The sequence below is a fragment of the Lathamus discolor genome, chromosome 2, assembly GCF_037157495.1.
Source record: "Lathamus discolor isolate bLatDis1 chromosome 2, bLatDis1.hap1, whole genome shotgun sequence".
Taxonomy (NCBI): Eukaryota; Metazoa; Chordata; class Aves; order Psittaciformes; family Psittacidae; genus Lathamus; species Lathamus discolor.
In genome coordinates, this window is record NC_088885.1 from 89,214,620 (window position 1) to 89,235,303 (window position 20,684).

General features: G+C 38.3%; 3 long non-coding RNA genes across 3 annotated transcripts; 1 reads left to right on the forward strand and 2 right to left on the reverse strand.

Moving 5' to 3' along the window:
• Positions 1 to 642: 642 nt before the first annotated feature.
• Positions 643 to 4,805, reverse strand: LOC136009296 (uncharacterized). Its single transcript, XR_010610468.1, has 3 exons — positions 4,702 to 4,805; positions 3,155 to 3,330; positions 643 to 1,106 (listed from the first exon to the last, which is right to left on the reverse strand). It is a non-coding gene; the product is annotated as an uncharacterized LOC136009296 (long non-coding RNA).
• A 4,787-nt stretch (positions 4,806 to 9,592) lies between these two features.
• LOC136009297 (uncharacterized) lies at positions 9,593 to 13,668 on the reverse strand. Its single transcript, XR_010610469.1, has 3 exons — positions 13,436 to 13,668; positions 12,083 to 12,218; positions 9,593 to 9,988 (listed from the first exon to the last, which is right to left on the reverse strand). It is a non-coding gene; the product is annotated as an uncharacterized LOC136009297 (long non-coding RNA).
• LOC136009298 (uncharacterized) lies at positions 13,317 to 19,598 on the forward strand. Its single transcript, XR_010610470.1, has 3 exons — positions 13,317 to 13,400; positions 14,688 to 14,961; positions 19,348 to 19,598. It is a non-coding gene; the product is annotated as an uncharacterized LOC136009298 (long non-coding RNA).
• The last annotated feature ends 1,086 nt before the right edge of the window (positions 19,599 to 20,684 follow it).

The window sequence follows — 20,684 nt, forward strand, 5'->3', positions numbered from 1 at the left end:
CACAAAACTCCAGGTGAGGTCTCACAAGAGCAGAGTAGAGGGGCAGGATCACCTCCTTTGACCTGCTGGTCACGCTCCTTTTGATGCAGCCCAGGATACGGTTGGCTTTCTGGGCTGCGAGCGCACACTGAAGCCGGCTCATGTTCATTTTCTCATCGACCAGCATCCCCAAGTCCTTCTCTACAGGGCCGCTCTGAATCTCTTCTCTGCCCAACCTGTAGCTGTGCCTGGGGTTGCTCTGACCCAGGTGTAGGACCTTGCACTTGTCGTGTTTGAACTTCATAAGGTTGGCATATATATCGAAAGTGGATTTTGAAACTGATGTTAATCAGATCGCATATGCACATCCTTTTCATGACATTGTTGAGAACCTGATCCCTGACACATTAAAAATCTGTAATTAAATTTTAGTGATTTTCATTGATATTATAAACTGTGCAGATTATTTATTGCATCAGAAATAACTCATATAGCAATGTATAGCGAATAGCTGACAAAACATAGACTTCACGTAAGCAAACAAAAATCTTTGTATCATAATGTTTTTGTTATTAAATTGAATAATTTTTCCAAGTTGTCGTCACAGCATTTGCTCCAACTACCACATTTTCAGTGGTGTAAATGAGAACCGAATAGGTACAGCATTTCCTCGTATTTTGTGAGAATAGCTCTTAATGGGCTTTCTCAGTCCAAATAACATTGATCTGGATTAGTGATGATTGCAGATAAATGATAATGAGGGAGAAGTAGGAAAAAGGATTGTAGGATTCAGCACTTTATACTAAAACATAAAGTTTACTCAAAAAATCCATTACATGTGGTCTAATAATGGTTTTAAATGAACTGTTTTGAATTGACAATGGAAACTACAAAGGCTTTTCATAGCTGTCATCATTGTATTTTTCAGATTGCCACATATATACCCAGAATACCTTTTTTTCAGATAAAGAAGTAAATATATCTGCAGTGTTGGAGTACTAGAGCAGAGGAACAGCAGTCCTGTGCAGATGTCACAGAAGTATGGGAATTAAGAAGTACTGGCCTGAGGGAGATTCCTCAAATCCATACAGCAGCTAATGCACACTCCAGTGACATTCTGTGAAGTGCTGAAATGGCACATAATAATTTTCTATTCAGTTTGAGCAACATTCATGCTTATTTTTCACAAGTCTGTTAAACAAAGTGCTACAAGATCTAAGGCCAACAGAACTGAGTTCCAGACGATACAGCATGCATTTTAAATTGCCAGTCCTGCATTTTAATCTGGTAACAGTTCACCTGATACTATGGTTTCAGTCTGTGCTAATTTTTAATGTAGAAGTAATTCTCATAGATTTAGCTGCTAACATCACAATGTTGCAGGCCTCCTGTGTTGTGTTTAAATTCTACAATATGTCTTAAAGACAGAATATAAGTGAAAAGGTACTGAAACTATGGCACTCAAAGTTGTTTAACACTTCTATTGTAGATATAGCAATAGGAACATCTACAGAGGGGTATCTACTAACCCTTGTTTATGCTTTTTACTTTGCAAAGGCAAATGAGTATCTCAGTTTTCTGGTAAAAGCACTAAGAAACTAAGGGACTAAATTATCATTATTGGATTAAGAATACAGTATGTGACATTTCTGAACTCAGATCAGCTGCAAGCTGATTTTGTTTGTGTATAATGCAAACAAAGCCTAGATACATGTCAGGAAAAATTAAATCTCCTATTAAAATTGTTGGGGTCTACTGGCCTTTTAGACTTTTAAGACTCACAATGGCAAATTAAGCCTCTGAACTGCTTCATTCTAAGAGTATAATTAATTTTCCTTTAGACATGGAATGTATGACTTTTTTGAGCTTGTAGTGACTAAACCTTTTTTTTAATTGGTTTAGTGTTGCCAAAACCTTACTAAATATACAGCAGCCTGAAGAGTCATGCAACAGAAATCTTCCTGCTCCATTTGCTTGATCAGACATATATCAATTATTTACCACACAGAAGGTGCAGTATCCTTTAGGGTCATTGAATCTATGGAAAATTGCAGCTGACATTTCTGGAACAGAATTGAATGGCAAGAGCTTCCTAGTATTCATTTATCAAAGGTGAGTTGCAGAGTAACTCCCAAGTTAGCACAAAGAAGGCCACTCTGAGCAAATGAGGTACTGCATTTCTGCCTGCCTGCAGAAAATATGCCCTGAGATGTGAGCACTCAGAAACCCACAAAAAAGTATCAGATTAATTCTAAAAATAAGAGAATGACATTCGTACGGTTATGGCCATATGGCATTTTCCGGTGCTTTAATGATAAAAGCCTTCCATCTCCAAAATTTTAGCTTGTATCAGTTGGAGTAGTATAGTCAGCCTCTCTCATTTCAATATGCACTTTTTATTTCACAGGACAAAAGCCTGCTCTGATGTTCCCTGTGGTCTGAGAGAATTCTCTCACTTTCCCTGAGCTGCATGAAACAAGGCATGTCCAAAGTTGGTTCAGTGGGCTCAGATGGCTGGTCTTTGTTAAAGTTAGTCCAAAACTGCTCAGATTTTATCTTGATAAACCTAAGAGCACCCCCACCTCCTCGCTTTCTGCACCCACTAAACAGAGAGTAGGATGGCAAGCACCAGCGGTACAAGTTAAATTGGCATATCCTCCTCCCACCCACTCTGAGGCACATGGGAATGACTTGCACTGGAAACAGTAGAGGGTTTTTTCAGGTTCAACACCTGAGAGCAAAATTTGTACATATACTTTATATACTTGCAGTCACAGGGCGAGTTTAATAATAAGCAGGAATAAACGTTTCAGCCTGTGAAAATCAAAGATTAACAGTTGTTTGCCCAAGAATCCACCTGGGCACAGGGAGATGGCCAGAAACCAGGGCCTGTGCCAGGTTTCTGTCAACTGCCCCATCTTTCAGAGGCAGAAGACAAGCATGGTCCAGTTTAAATGTTTCTTTGTGAATGCATTAGCCTCCAACATCATAAAGACTAAGTATCCAAACAGAGCGAGGTTGGTGCTGCAGGCCTGAAGATGAAGTCTAAAGCAGAGTTTTGACTCTCTACATCTTGAGTAAGCTAAACAAGGCCCGGATGCTTCATCCCTATTTGGTCAGGTAAGCTTACCTGCCCTGTAAGGCCCTGCCAAATACTACAACGTTTCTCGCTTACCTGGGCAAATAAATAGAGGTATGGCAGGATTCCTGCAATTTGGTGCAGAGAAGTGAAGAACATTTTAGGTTTCATTAACTAGGTCCCTCTCCAGCTGGTATAGCATGCCATGCCAAAGTAGTCACAGGCACAGAAAAATAACAATGGGCTTCACACTTTGGTCATTACTCTGGAATCTATTGAATAGATGAGATTTAAATATGAAGGATATTATGTCATGCTAGGCTCCACCTGCTCTAGAAGTAAAGCTAACAACTTGCCTTAAAGATTTTAATAAATGGCACAGGACTAACTTCTGCTGTTATTGAAGCTAGCCCAAGCAGATATTGTAGAGCTATGAAGACATTGTGCAGAAAAGCTCTGGCTGGCAGTCTTGGGACAAAATTTGGACAAACCAGCAAGGGCTGGCTGCCCAATATGAGAAATCTGTTGTCATATATTATAAACAACCAAAGGCTATCTCTTGATATCAGTTGAAACTTTTGCTCAGCTCTTGATGCAGCAGAATGCATATTAAAATTACGGAATTAACAGTTGGACATATTGCATATAACCATATGATCATAATTTATCTTCCTTAGCAACCAAGGACACTTTGGATACAACAGTATTTTGTTGCCAGGGCAGACTAATCATGATGTTACACTCTTAAGTCCCTTTTTAAAAAATCCAGATGCATTAAAAGTACTAGCATAAGGAACCACTGTTAGTAAGGCACTGAGGTACTGAGCACACTGCATTAGCACTGTGACAGTACGCTTATACAAGAAAAGTCTGCATTTTCTGGGAATTGCCATGATACTCTTTCAGTATCCTTCCTATTTATTTATTTTTCCTCCTCTCACTTAAGTCCAGACACAGCTAACAACAGCTGGTAACTGAGACTGTCTGGACCATCCCTATAGCAATTGTCCCCCACTCATTGTTCATTAAAAAAATTTTATTTTCTATAGACATCAATGCACTCCTATTTAGCTCAGCAGAGCAATATAAACACATCAACTGATCACGACCATTTTAACTTGAAACTGCAAGTTATTTAAGAAGGTAATTTATTATTCATTATTATACATTAAAAAAAAAAATACATAAACACACACTCCAAGTAAAATTTATCTTGCTACAGTGAGTTGCAAAAGAAATGAAGGAGAGGAATATATACTCCTCCCCTCAAGCATCCTCCAACCAAGCAATAACAAAATTACCTTCCTGTTGTAATAGCACAGCTACCTTCCAGCTAAGCTCCAGTAATGTATAGAATAGCTCTGTTGTGCCACACCTGGAAACAATATGCTCTAACAGCAAATACAGAGGACGTTACAGCAGTTTACTACTAAAAGCAATAAGAGCATAGTTACTGTTTAAGACAAAGCAAGTCAGGAGCTAAGGAGCATTTCAGAGCCTGCAGGCATAGGCCTCTCCAGTTTAGGCTGTCCCACCACTCCCAGCAAAGTAAGCAAGACAGATGTAGAAACAACAGTCATGTTGAACCACAATCCTTGATCTTAAGAAAAGACCACAGTAAAGAAAGCAGAGTGAGATCAAACCTGCAAATCAAAGCACCCATCAAGGTCAGGTCCAGCTATCACTAAATAGAAATGAAGGCAGCATCAAGATGTTCTATAACAACATAGAAGCTGTAACAGCCAGAATCCCCCAATTCTCTGATGCAGATGAAACAAGAAGTGAGGCTTCCTGGTAGAAGTTAAGTAGAGTTCTTGGGCCTATGGGGTGTTGAGGAAGCTACAGGTGAGGATGTTTTGCCCAGTCCCATCTGGGCTTATTAGTGCCACATGGGGTCAGTGGGAGAGGAAATGTTTGAAGTTATAATTGTGTGTTGGCTGGGGTTTGTTTGGTCTTTTGTTTTTGTTTTCTGCATACATGGTTGTAGGAAGCTATAAACAGTATGGCAGCATAGGCTGAGGAGAGACATGTCTAGAGCCTGTAACCTATAAGGTGCTGTGGAAGATGGCTGCACAATAACTATAAGATATGTCTCTTTCTAAAGTTCTGTTTTCAGGCAAGTGCAAGTTTACATTTCTCCTGTAATTAATGTATGTACCTACCCAATTAACAGTATTTAATTATTTTCTATTAAAAGAATTTCTAGGATACTAGAGGGTAACAGTGATTGCATACTCATTCTAACTTACAACAGTAGGAGTTTGGGGCTGTGCTTGCTCCTTCCCTCATGTCTCTAGGAGTGAAAAAAATGGCATGAGGAGAAGCATATCCCAGTAGGCAAGTCTCGGGCATGACTTGCAGCACTGTGTGTGGCCTGAGCCCTCCCAGAGACCAGGGGGTCCTGACAAGCTTTTTCTGCACCTTCTCCGGGCTGGGTGGTGAGCAGGGGCTCCTTTGAGGGCCCACCCCTGCCCTGCTCCACTCCCGCTCCCTCTGGGGCTGACAGCGTGTGGCGTGGGTGCTCAGGAGGATGAGGGGGGCTTGGCCTGATTGGGGCCCACCTGTGTGGGAGTTCGAGGCTCACGGTCCAGGTATGACTCAAAAATGATGCTCTACCTTTTGATTTTGGTGGTGGGTTTTTTGTTGGGTTTATTTTTGTCGCTCTGTCTCATTGTAGTGTCCATCGTCCCACCCCACCAACTTTTGCAGGGAAATCCTTATGCTGTTTCATACTATGTGGTTGGAAAGCAATCCTTACGTGGTAATGTAAAGATTAAGTAGCTTTATTAAAAGAAGGACTTAAAACCCCCTACTTCTCCAAGTTTTCAGTAGAAAAGCTGAACCCTTTGCTCCAAGTGCTGGAGCGCAGGAGTTTTGTTCAAACAGCATGAGCCTGTGTAGCCCATAGTTTTCATACATAGCATTCTTTCAAATGGAGTTGAGTTTTCACTAAATTTGATTTAGAATGAATTAAATGTTGGGGTTAAAGTACCTGAGCTTGTTATATATTAGTGAAAAAATTGTGGTTTTTTAATTGCTTTTATTGAAATTCTTGCTTTTTTTGCAAGAAAACAGAAGCTCTCCCTCTGTGCTATGCAATACTGGCTTTACTTCTCATTGTTTTATTGTTAGAGGGTGGAAAATAGAAAGCCGAAATTTGGATTCCTCCAAAACACTGACCCTATCTTCTCTTTTTCAATGCTCATGTATACCCTATAATTGACATTTAATGCTTCTTTGTTTCTGTCCCACTAATCCTTCTGGAGGAGGATATTTTCATAAAGCAGGGGTTGGGTTGGAAATGCTATTACTCATCTAAATGCTGTTTGAACAGTTCAGTTGGTATTGGGCATGTGCCTTTAGTGACTGCTTTCTGAGGGTCCATGTTCATAGGCACAACCTCACTAACCCTTGCCTGACAGGCTTGCCATTTGTTAGAGCAGTTCTTGCCCACTGCTAATGGGCCTTGTGCGTGCTGGTGATCATGAAGTTTTTAATTTAAAACTTGCATCTGGTGGATTCCAGAAGCAATTTTCACAGCTGGCTGATAGCTTGGTAATTTGAAAGGCAAAAAAAATGTGTGTGCAAACCCAAATCATGACATAAAACCACCCAGCTGCAATGAAAACAAACTGTAGTTTAGGGAATCTGTAATTGCTGACACACAAAGTATGTGTTTCTCCATGATACTTGTAAAATATAGCCTTAAAAATATGCTGGGAAGCAGATGTGGATGTAAAGGTTGTTACGAGTGCTGTATTGCTGTCACTGTCTTTTGTTCCATCAGATACTTAACCCTCTTTCTTTCCTCACCAACCATGGAGTTACCATGCAGATTTCTCATTAAACTCTGTGAATTTTGATAATTATCTCTCAGCTTCAAGCACGCTGAAACATAACCTGAGGAATGATGAGTGTTTAGCAGTCAAAAAATGGTGATAGTTTTCTTATGTAATAGTAAACAACAACAGAAATACAGAAACTAAGAAATGCCAGTGTAATTTTACCCTTGCCTCATAAGCTTGTAGGAGTTATTTTTTAAGTTTTGGCTCATACACTGGCTCACCTGTTACAGCACTTCATGTAATTTTTAAGGGAGCAGACTTCAGTTCTATAAGCCTGGAGGTGTGGCCTTCATACCTTCTGTTTCTATGTTGGGAGATTTGCAGGATCAATCATTTCCCTCAGACTTGTGGTATATCTGGCAACTAAAAAAAGAAGCAACAAACCCCTCCGAAAAAAAACGCAGACCAAACCACAACTTGGGTCTCTAGGAAAATGTCTTCTCCATCACTTCTAAGATATCTGTTTCCTTGCTGCTCAGAAGCTATTTGGTCTTGGCTCATGCTGCAGGTGTTTGACTTATTTGTCAAAAGTTGGATTTTGAACCATATTTTTCTCTCACAAAGGCTCCTCAAGCTTCTTATGGTCAGCTAAACTCAGAGGTGTAATCTTCTGTATTCTGTTTGACACAAAGCACAGCAGTCTACGCAAAGCAGTTAGATAGTCTTTCTTACTGCCTGGGCACTCTTTTTTAAAAAGGCATAACTTGTGATTTGTTAATGATGCATAAAGAAAGTGTGTCTGATTTGAAACTGTGGCTTAAATGATTTCGGGTGGAAAGAAGAAGGGAAAATCTGAGGAGTCTGTTGGAAACTGGACTGTTCAGGTTTTGTCTGAAAACACTCAAGTATTTTTATTAGCAAAGAGAAATTTTTCATTTAGAGTTGTCTTTCTCTGGTGCCCTGTGTTTCGTAACTTGTTCAGGCAAACCCTTCTCTTTATTTGTTGTGTAAGTCCATGCTCATGTCAGAACTAGCTAGCTGTAGAAAAGCACACAAAAATGCAGCAGTGTACCTAGCTGCAAAAGTGTGGAACTAGATATGGTGATGCTCTGCACTATCCCCACTGAATATGGAGTACAACCAAAACATGGATTTTAGCTATGTAGTCTATTTACTTATATATCATTCATCGTTTCTAGTAGCAAATAGAGCTTGACCCATACATACAAGAACCACTTCTACCGTGACAAGTATGGCATTTATTCACAGCCATATTTTAGAGCAAGACCCAAATGTGGGACCAGTTTTGACATAGAAGCAAGCTGAGATCAGGGGTTGAAATTTCAAATATCCTCAGTGTATTCTCTAGAGGTGATTGCTCTGAGTTGTATTGAATCTTGGGAGGACTTATTTCTTGTCTTTTGAGTATGTCCTTGTCCCCTTCACCCCTAGAAGGATGAAACATGCCTTTCAGTCTATTAAAGATAAAATACAAAACAAAAGAGCATTAAAAATGAGTCATCTTTGATCACTTGCCTTTTAAGAAGGTGACTCAAGTAGTTGTTTTGTGCTTATTGTCACTTTAAGAAACTTCTGAAATGTTCCATCAACCAAAAATGTGCAAAGCCTAAATGCGTTTTGATTATTTATGTATTTTTACAGTTCTCTTGTGCACTCTCCTTTGAATCAAACACAGTCGTTAGATAGCTCCAGAAAGTGGAGCTTGACAGTTGTCTCTGGGTGACAGTTACAATCAACAGAAATGTAAAAGTAAGCTGATTATTACCTAACTGATAGCTGTTCAGAAAGCCTGTGGAGAGTCTGACCAAACTTCCAAATTTGATAAAAATCCCAAAGATGGATTATTCCTTCCTCATGTTAGTTTGAATTCATTTTTGTTTGTGTGGTATTCAACATGGAAAATTCCCTTCTTCAAATTAAGTATAAAACTTAAGTTCCTCAGGAAAACCATATTCAAATTATACTTCAGAATTATTATGATACACCCAGCAGATTTTGAGTTGAAGGCTGGTCTTAATTTGACTCTAATAACCTTTGTCCCAAAACGTTTTTTTTTTTTTTGTAATAAAAGGTGTGGAAAACACATTTTTGAAGCATGAATGCTCAAAGCTGGAAGCAAATTTTTAATTATATGCATACTATAAAAGTTTACAAGTAGGGCTCTGGTGGCTAGTTTTGCAAATCACCTTCCTCTTAAATTGGTTAGAATCTTGAGGCTTACAGCTCAATCTAAAAATGTTAGGTGAAAGTCAGACGTATACTTTGATCTGTGTTGAAGTAGTTAACATGCAAGTCGAATGATAAATTCATTACTCCTGTATGAATAAGCTGGGTGACTGAGTAACACAGCATGAATTTCAAACTGTGTTTTACTAATGCCTTTGAATAATTCGGACATGATTGTGTGCTGGACAATTTAATTTTTTGGAAAAGTTAATATTACTTTATTATACACTTTAGAACCTCCCATAAGGAAGGGCAAGCTGTGATATGAAGTGTGGTATCAGAGAAGATGCCATACTTGAAATTTGACTTTTGTGCCTCTAATGAATCTGTCTTACTAACCTTGGAAGTCAGGGATGATAGCAAGCTGAGAGTTTGTTATGAGAAAATACATACGTGAGATTAATCTTCTGACTTACTATAGGAAATGCATCATGAGAGTGTGACAGCAAGTTGCAAAGTTGAGTTGGAGTTCATCCCATAGTCAAGACAAGTTTGGACATGCAAGGCTTTGAGACACTTTTATTCCCCCCACTTCAGTTCATCACACTTTAAGGATCAAAACAGGAGTAAAACTTTTGAGTCATGAAATAGCAAAGCACAATGCACACAGATAACCTGATGTGTTCAAGTCTAGCATTTATAGCTCATTGGGAAAGGATGGGGAACCTGTACAGCCCCATATTTTTTTTTATATAATAGGAAATTATGCTTTTTTTTTTTCTTCTTTTCAAACAGAAGTTCCTCTTCCTTTGCTCCTTGCAGTCTGGTGTTTGGAAGGGATGTGATGTAGTGTAGTCACGGTATTGTTTTCTCCCAGCTTGCTACTGCTCTGCAAACATACTGCCCGTCTGCTGACGCTCATCCAAGTCCTGGGTGTGCTAGCATGTGTTGCCTGTGACTGAAAGAAGGATGTAGGAGAGGTAAAGCAGGTAGAGAAATAGGTTAAGAGCTTGAAACAGCTATGTTATGAGAAAAGGGAAGAAGTGGAGAAGCCTGAGGAATGGCCATGTGGCTGGGGCTTGAAAACCACAAGGACAGTGGTGATTGTTGAAGTGCTGTTGACCAAATCCCACAGCACTACAACCAGGGGCCACTTGAGGAAACTGTCAGATCAATTTGGGATGGCTTAGAGAAAGTACTCCCCTCATCCACCAGTGAGCTTTGGGAACTTCAGGTGATCCAAGGATAAGGAGGCAGGTTGTACCAGCAAGCTGGAGAAGGGGGAGTGGAAATTGGGATAGACAACTTGCTTGCAGTAGGTTCTTAAACTGATGGGAGTAAGCAGGGAGGGTACCCTCTAACAAGCCTCACTTAAGAAACAAACAAAACCAAAGCTGTACTCTGGCTGCTAGGAAGGTGTGGAGGGGACAGACAACAGTAGGCAGGCTTGCTGCTTACAGTCAGTAGCATCTGCTGGTGCTGCTGCTGAAGAACAAATACTGTGTAAGATGGACCATTGATCTGATCTAGTAGGGCATTTCTAATGTTCTCTATCTTAAGCCTCCAAATTATTCCAATAAACAGGTGTATGCTAATGAATGCTTGTCCTTTACAGAAAGCTTTATTTTTACCTTTCTGCCCAGACCATTTTCTTTAAATGCACACAAGAGACTGATCAGTGTAAGATGAATGCTGCTTTAACTTTCCTAAAGAAAGTTAAATGGTCTTGAAAAGAATTCATGTTTGAAATATTTCACAGTAGAGCTATAAAGAGAAAGTACCTTCTTGTCTCTGATTCTGTTCAGACCCTTCTATTTATTTTTTTTTTTCTTTAGTTGTCTCTGCTGGGCTACATGTCTCGTGTTATACCTTTGTACTTCCCCCAGTGCATGGAGTCATCCAAGTAATTCACATCATTTATATACTGGCACAATTAAATCATCACCTTCTGTACTGTTTGGGACTTGCTCTTCTGGAATGAAAATTATGGGTTTGACAGATATGTCAACCAGGGAAAGACTAGGTATTTTTTCTACTGTGGATTTAAGTAGAGCAATTTCTACATATACATAGTTAGATGGCTGTAGTTGTCACATGGCTACTCAAAAATGATGCCTTTTCTTGCCTCTTGTGTCTAATTTCAGATATCTCAAGAATATTTCTGTGCACAGAATATTAGAAAATGATTAACAGCTCAATGTGCTTTCATCACAAGGCTATTATTTTCAATGCTTTGCTTGCACAAAGCACAGGCAGCTGTGTCCTATTCTTCTGTGATGCAGCAGTGCAGTGTCTGGTCATTATACCATCCTAATATGTTAAATTATACCAATATCATAAAGCAATAGCAATTTAAAAAAAAAAATAAACTGCTCAATTAAAAAAAATAAAACCCTTGACAACTCCCCAAATTTTTCAAAGGAAGCAACAGATGTTAAACTGAAACTGAGAGCTTTTTATATTTTGGTCAAACATTCATTCCACAAAACCTATTTCAAATTTCAGCTTTTTGAGCTAAAGGAGAGGGAAAGGAAGTGAAGCAGACTGCTTCATAACCTAGATCCTGTTTTTCTTTTAATTCCTAAACATTTCTAAAACTGCAATTGTAGAAGACTTTACTGCACAGGATTCCAGAGTGACATTTGGTTCACGTGGACAGTTATGCTTTCCCTGTTCACTCTTACTGTCCAAATTCTGAGAAAGTGATGGGTTCCAATTTGGTATCTGTTGACTGGCTACTCCAGTAGGGAAACTCAAGTTTGATTGGGAAAGGAAGTTTTGTGGTCAAGTTTCAAGTTATCTTTCATGTTCCCATCAGTTCTGACCCCATTGTCCTGCCTTTTCTGACAAGCCCTTGAGCTTTTATCCTCAGCTCCTGTGCCATCCTGCCTAGAGCTCTTCTCAGGAATACCTGAATATGCCCCCAGATTACCTTAAACTTGCACATTTGTCAGCCAACTGCATGTGCTGTGTACTTCCATGATGGAACAATGGTACTGTGTTTTCCATTGTGGAACAGGAAGGGGTGGAAGACTGCAAGAGGGGCTCATACCTGTGTCTGTAAAGGTGTTGTGATTTATGGATATAGTAGTCCTTCACCTCTTAACAGTGAATTCAGTTGTTTTCTTTGGTAACAAATCCTGCTGAAATGAATTTCCAAGGTATTTGGCTGGTTGAAGCGATTGCACCTATGTGAATGGAGATTTGGCTTCTGTCAGAAGGAACCATCTCAAGAGTTAGGTAGAACCAGTATGACTGGGGCCTTCCCAGCCTAATCCTTAGTTCAGCCAGAAACCAGTTCTTCTGGTCTTGTAACCAGACAAGAAATCTGTCAGGGAAATATGGGTTTGGAACAACAGCCAGTTGCTGTCAGCTTATCAAGTAGTAAGAGAGGAAAAAACTTAGTATTACAAGCACAGGGTTGAGTGTGTGAGAGAGAATTCAAGTTACTGTTCCCAATGCTGGCAAGTAACCAGTGATTTTTAATTTTTTCCACTGAGGGTGGGTTATTCCTTAAAAATATCTGAATGCAGCTTTTTGACTACATTACTAAACTTATGGCGTAAAATTTATACAAACCTATGTCAGGTGTGAAATGTATTACTAGACATCTAATACAAACAGGAAAATTCTTCTGAAGAGATTTCAGTTAGGCTTTTTCATAGTAAAATTTGTCTAAAACATTGGCTGTCTAAAAAGGTACTAGAAATGACATAATGTGATAATTAGAAATGGTTCTATTAGGCAAGGCAACTGATTGCATGGTTTACATTTCTAGCAGCTTTGCTATGTCACTTTGATTTGGAGGAAATTGGAATGAAAGAAAACCCAGTAGCTAACTGCTCCCTGAAGTACTGAAAAACTGTAGTGTAAAGCAAGCAGAAATAATTCAGGGGATTTCTCTGCAGGTGAGTCAGCTCTGCAGGGTACTGTATGAGAAACCTGCAATAGATATAAAGACGGTTTTGTATTCACAGCATTAGTTGAATATTGACACGTAAATGAAGAATATGTGCTGCAATATTTATTTTAAAATAATTCTTAAGGCCTTTCACAATAAGGAATAAAACTGTACCATGACTCTGAAATAGAAATAGTAATGAAAACATGAAGTTTTAAATTTAAGTATTGATAAATGCTAAAAAAGCAAAGAGAAAATGATTTGTGAAAATTGGTTTCCTGAATCAACTTTTTGTATCATATAGCCTAATTCAATGGAATGAAATACTTCTTGAATGTTTTTTTTTTTTTTTTTTTTGGAGGACTTTAAAGGACTGCTTGGAACATCAGAACATGCAGCAGCTATTCCCTGCTTTTCCTGTTGAGAAACAATATTATTGAAGAAAGTAAACCAAATAAGATTAGAGACAGTAAGTAGAAGCTAAGTGTAACCTAGACCACTTACAGACTTAAGGTTGACGTAAGTCAAGGCATCCTGAGTAGGCATTGTCCAAGGCATCCAAGGCATTGTCTGCAATGTGGTATCAGTTCATGCTGCATTGGATGATGCAGACTGGTAATTCTGTTCCTTCATTCACTAACGTGTTTTCAAATGGAGTCCCTCATAAAGGACTCAAGACACTGACACTGCTTCAGTACTGAAAGAAATTGATTTAACTGTACTCAAATTCAATCTGCACATTGCTGAAAGGAAAAAAAGAACAACCATCAGCACCTGAAGTTTCTAAAGGAGTCTGGCAACCACAGTGCTATTTTGAAGTTTCAACCCAGATTCAGATCACCTCCTGAACTGCTGCAGCTGTCAGGCTGCCTGTTCTTGTTAATTATACTACATTGGTACCTAACTTAGGGCAGTTGGTGTCTGGAGCATGCAGCATAAGGTGACACAAGGTAGCATCAGGATGAACTTGTATTTTCTTCCATGGAATTATTAATTCCTTTCCTGCTTGCCACAGTTGCATCACACCCAATTACAAGTGCTGTGTGATGCTCAGACCCTTTGCCATCTGGGATGGGAAATATTATTTCCTCCTCTGGTAGTGATCAGAGGAGAATGTGTGAAATGGATGAAGATTTTTAGAGGATTATAGGTGAAATTTGAGAGTTAAAATGGTTGGCTTGCATGGAATATAAAAAAAGTGAGAAGGCTGAAAAGAGCTGCTCATCCTGACAGTGCCAAAGAAGGGGATTAGGCTGTTGATACCATCATTGTCAGGCTAGCTGCTGAGCCTCAGCACTGTGAAATGTATAAAGGTGCCTGTGAGCAGAGTGGTGAGCCTTCCCCAGCAGGGCCGCAAAATAGGCAAGGAAAAGGAAAACTGGTGAATGGCTTCATGCAGTGGCCTCTGAGGCACAAATAAGAAAAGGGGCCACACAGGTTTCTGGGATATGTGTCTGTTTTCAGGATGTGATGTGCCAGCACAAAGCATTCAGAAAGGCAGCAGGCTTGTGGGAAGCACTTAAAAAATATGAACAGCAAAAAAAAAAAAACCCAAAACCAACCAAACACCCTCCCCTCCGAAAAAAAAAAACCAAAAAACAACCCAACAAACTGCTCTGTTGTATATATGCAGCTGCATTACCCAAATGTATAAAACTGGCATCTGATGGAGATGAGTCCTAGTGATGTCCAACAAATGACACAGTTTGAATACTGTGATATGAACAGTATTTCAGTATGTTCTTCATATCTTCAGTCTCCAGGAAAATGAGTCAGGAGCTAGACAGCACACCATGCAGAGGAACTGGTTACCTGCCCAGCTGCATGCAGAGAGGTCATGAGTAGATAAAAAAGCTTGGTTGCCTGAAGCAACTCAAGTGGATATGGAAGAAGCCGAAGCTCTCAGGTTACTTATCAGAGTGGCTTATTTCTCCATGCTTTGAAATAGTGCTGTTCTGCAGACCAGGTAATCATGACTATGGGAGACTGTTTCCTGTCTTTGCTCCTGTGAGCAGATAAAGATATCAAAGGTGAGCACTGTCTGCATGACAGATTTTTTCCCTTTTTTATTCATTTTCTCCAAGGGGGGAAAAAACCCGTTTTAAATTCTTTAGAATCATGGAGTTGTGTAGCAGTATAATCTTTTGTTCACGTCTTTGTCAGGATTGTTTTATTTAGTATTCAGGGCACAAGACTCTTTCATCAAGTGTATTGGCATATTGATTTGTGCCTGAAGTTAGGGGGGCTACTTTTACCTGTATGATGAATAAAGCCAGAGGATGGCTTGGCAAAACAGATTCATGCTGGAATCTACATTAGGGCTTTGTTTAAATATGAATACATTCAATAATAGAAGCTTTAAAGTTATATTTTATTTTTATATTTCATTCTACTGCTATGTGTGTTATTCTTGACTCTCAATTTACGAAATACCTGGGCATCCTTGTACAACTGTATGTAACAACTGTTACTTTATGTAACAATAAGGGGTTTTACCAATGACAAATACAAATTGGTCAAAGAAAAAAATCACTCAAGCATAATCCTAGCTACCAAGATACTTTAAAGTCCATATTGCTTCAGAAAATACTTCCCTAAGCCTGTAACTAAAGGTACAGATTAGATTATTTTGCTAATTTAAGTGGACATACAGATTTACTCTGCACATACAGTAATGAAAAGTAGCAAAACCACTTTGTGGCAGTCTGTCATTTTGTTGACTTTAATATTAATAATTTCTCGGAATGATCCATTCATCTTGTATTTTGTGTGTCTTACATCTAAATGCTAGCTGTAATTTATGATAAATGAATACTATTTCACTGTCTTGCTGTAGCACTTCTTCATAATTCTTCTAATCGCAGTGTGATTCAGGAACTTACTGAAAATGTTTTAGCCTGAAAAGCTATCCTAGAATGACGTACATACCTACCTGCCAGCATAACAAGCCTCTATTCAAACTCTGTTCTAATCTCTAGCTAGCTAAAAAATGCTGAAGCACAACATTATGTTTTCAACATAAGTTTCTAAAAAAAATTTACAACTTCAAACTCTGTCTTGTATTTAAGTAATTTGGTCTGCTGAGTTAAATTATTGGAATTGGAGTCTATGGGTTTCACTGTTAGAAGAAAAAAAAAAAACTGCACAACAATGAAATATCAGGTGCATAGCAAATGAGATTAGTTTATCAGCCAACGCTGTGTTACTTCTCTGCTAATGTAGATCACATGCATCTCCCAGGTACTGCTTCAAAGAGTTATCATATCTGGGAGTAAAAGTAATTGTTATAACACAATAGAAGGCTCTGCTCAACAAACAAATGACTTAGCTCATGGGGGCCTGATAATGAGAAAGCTTTACTTCACTTCCATTCACTTATCAATAAGATATAGTTCTCCATAATGTTCAAATTCTTTTTGGGGAGAATGGCAATGAAACTGTGTTATTGCCAATATAAATGCTAAATTTGCCTTTTCAATTACAGACTCATTCTTTCCAGGTGGGAGCAATAGCACAAAAATGATGATTAATGGCCTCACAACAATGCCGTACATAAAATATTCAGTCAAACCCCAAGAGTTGTGTATCTTAAAATGATTTTGAGAAGCATATAGATTACCAAAAAAATTTAGATATGCTGCTTAACCCTGTGTATGATTTCCTAGTGTATTTGAGTCAATTAAAAACCTAGGTCCTGTTCTCAAAAGTGCAAGGCATTTATAAGTTCAAACCTCTTTAAAAGACAGTGGCAGTTTCTAACAGTGTTATTGTTAGAAGCTAAGTTGGTTTTGTTTTTTAATTAAAAAGTAATTTTTCTTGGTTTGATTGTCTTCACAAAAATATCATAATTTCACCTCAATTATGATAAGAGTGAACATCCCACCTAATCGAGTATAATTCACAGAAGATTACCTAGTACTCCAGCTGACTGTGCCTAATAAAAGAAATAAATAAGATGAGATATCACTAGATCTCAAAGAAGTTGTATCAGAAGTGAAAACTTTATCATTGATCTTCTTTCCCTCTTCGTGTGTTCCTGAGAACAAGAAATTCAGAGGACCCCATCTTTTTTATCCATAAACCGAAGTATAGATGGAAAAGCAGTGGCACCCATCTATCTGACCCTCTGCCAATTGCCTCAGGAGCCAGTCTTTGCGGGGGAGAAGCAGGTGCCTGTGATGCTCACTGAGGAGTTGTTTGAATCCCATGAATGGATAGGCCTTTGCCTATCAGGTTTTCATTATATAAACTTCAGATATGTGGAATATTATTTTGGGGTCACGTCCTTTTTGTAGTAAAGCTTTGCTGTTAAATACTACAGCATTTGGATCCGTTATGGTATTACTAGCCATAAGCACGGGTACAATGAAGAAGCAAGCCTGTTACTCCCTCCTTGCTTCTTATGCAAAAAGCCAAATTAGTTATCTGTATTTTCGTTACGACTTATTTCATGTTAGCAGACCAGGCATTTAGGATTTAAACTTTTTCCTGAGAACATTTGATGCAGCCTTCTCTGAGGAAGTTTTTGTGGTGGTTTTTACTGCTTGAGGCAGTATTACCTGTAAGCAGAACTGCTCCCAGGTGCCTCAACAGCATGCTCAAGGGCTCTGTTGAGGTTCTCATTTCTGTGAGAACAAGCCACTGCCTTTAGCCACATCCTAAGAGCAAAATTTAACTGTAGAACCACCTCGGTGGTGTGGGAGCAGTTCATTGTAAAATGTTCCTTAAGTCTTCTGGTTAAAACTTAAATTGGAGCTAAAGTAAATGAAATTTCTTTTTAAAATGGCAATACAGGGTATGTGCCCTACGTTACTGGAAGAGTTATTATAAATAATTACTCTACTGGGTGGTTTTTGCTTTATACTTGATCATTTCAGAATTTTCTGTAATATTACAGTAGCTCAAAACTAGGTATGATGAATTAGAAACTTTAGATGAAGTCTTGTGCTTATAAAGCAGAAAATACTGAGATTAAACACTACTGTCCTGCTTTAAAAATAAATGTCTGCAATATTATACAACCACACTTTAGAAAAGTGCACATCTGACAGGTGTCAGCTTCCCTGAGGAGTCATCACAGTGATATGAAAATAATGAACTAAACAGCAATGATTAAACAGTCATTTTGATAAAACTATAACCATTCCAGAGAAATAATGTCATGTAAAGAAAGATCAAAGTTATATAAAACTGAATATAAGATGGTATTAACACTGAGGTACACCAGTTAAAAATACAATCTTTATGTAAGAAAGTAAGAGCAATAAAATTGGGTAGCGTGAACAGGCAGAAGTTTAATAAAGACTGAGCTTCAAGAAGAAGTTTAACATTTCCGCAACAGTGGAGTTAGATTCCTCTGGGATACCCATTTCTGTCCTTACTTTTAGAAATATTTTGGGATAAGTATTTAAAATGAATACACTATTTTTTTATTATTTTTTTAAACTAGAGTTTTCTAGCAGACTTTCTGCTAAAAGAAGTCTTAAGTGGCTCCTGCCATAGGCACAGACATGATCAAGTATATTTAAATTTAAATTGACAAAATATTTTAGTGAGGCGCTGCAGATACCACAATTTGCTTTCCTTATTTACATACATTTATCTGTTCATTATTTTTCAAATATCACCTGTTTGATGTGTTTTGACTCAGAATGATCTAATGAAAATACATGGTAATTTTCCCTCAATTCAATTTCCCCAAAGAAGTCCCGGTGAAATATTCAGATGAGTTTTGGGTGTAGATTAGTAAGAAAAATATATGCTAAATACCTATAGGTATGTTTTATAAAATTATGAGCTTAAGGTAACATAACAAAATTCTTTTTCAGCCTTCTAGCACTCTGATGCTTATTTCTCTTCCGTTTTTTATCCTAGATGCTATATTAGGAGAAGATTTTATGAAACTAGTTGCATTCATTGTCATGAAAATATCTGTTGGTTTTAGCTAGTTAAATGGAACAAATATGAGTGTACCTTTTGCTATAATTGCTATACTAACTATACAGTACCATTAATATACTTGTTACTATATTGTAGCTGTAACTACTAAACTATTCATCTTTTTAAAAGAAAGTGTTGAGAAGCTTGTAGTTTCATGTTATGCTGTCAAGCATAATAATAGCAACACTGAATTGCTTCTGTCCTGAAAGGAAGGTTAAAATAGAATAATTTTGGTGTGGTTTTGTTTGTTTGTTTATTTTTACCTACACACATTCTGATGAGGTGCAATGATGTTGTCTTGTGCTTTGTGAATTTTCAATTTAAAGATTTTGCACTGCTGTTTGTCGCATATTTCATTAGGCATCTGTATGAAGTTCATTGTCTTCATAAAGTAGATTTCTAGGGTGCTTGCAAAAAAGTATCTAAAAAGATAATAGATGTCTCTGCTCTAAATAATTTATTTAGTTCTCTTAAAGTCCTCAGGAAAATCTGGCAGAACAGATAAGGCTTGAGTCTCCCATCTATGCAAGCTGGACTCTGTTGCATCAGAATGAGAAGTGCTCTGCAGAGAAGACTCTTCAAGCAGCCATTCTTCCTTGAGCCCTGACAACTGTTCCAGGGGATCAGTGAAATACTAGTGTATGCATAGACCACGAAATACTAGCGAGATCTCTTGTCTGTTACGGGTGTCAGTTTAACTCATGATCTTGTTCCACTGCCTTCGAGCTCTCAGCCAAATTTCTTTGAACTTAAAGGGTAAAAAATAATTTTCCTGCAGAGTACAGCATGCTCAGATGCCGAAATAGGAAAGCTCACATGCTCTAGAAATCCAGAGGCATCAGAGTTTAGTGATGTTATTGGAGCTCTCGGGGCAGTCCCTAGTGTCCTTTTCTTGTAAGATTGCAGGCCTGATGTGAGCATCCTCAGTAAACTTGTACTTTACAGGTCTGTCATCTTACCGGAGATGTGGCCATTACCAAAGTATCATTACATCAGGACAGATCCATTTCTGAGTCCTTAGGCAGGACTTGCGAGTCTTAATTTTCCTCACATTTTGAGCTATGTAACTCCACACACTAAGGGGCGTGTGTGTATATTGCAGATTACTTTTGCATGTAAAGGAAAGGAGAGTTAGACTTAATGGGAGGCTTTGGTGAAATAAATGTTCCCTTGCTTGTACCTTCAAAAGCATGCTGCCTGAGAAATATATTAAAATCAGTGTGTCCCTTTGCATGCTTTATCAAATCCTAGCTATTAAATCTGTCATCAAGCAGTTGCTCAGCTTGCCAAAGGACATCTTGATCTGAAGTCCAGAGAATGAAGCATATAATTGACTCACTACTGACCAGCTGTCACAACAGCCCCCTCCTCCCTCAAACACTAATGAAAGGAAGCAAATGAGATGTCATGATTCAAACTTTTATTCTGATGACATCCCATTGTTGTGCTCTAGCACTGAGCCAAACCGAACTGAAGAGAAATCATTCTCCTCATTACGTTTTCCAAAAGCATATTAAAATCACTTGTGTGCTGATATGGCTGCAGGCTCGGACTGAAACTTCAGAAAAGAAGCCAATATGCTGTTTGAGATAATGGTAATGTATGCAAAACAGAAAGAAAAAGATGCTGTCAAGCCTGGGGGAAAAAAAAAAAAACAACAAAAAACCAAACCCCACAATTTTAACACACCTGAAGAATCAGACATGTTATTGGCAAAATATTTGTGATGATCTATATTGGCCATTATGTGGTCTGTCTATAGAATATAACTGATTAATTCACTTCATGATCTCACTTTTTAGCTGGATACCCA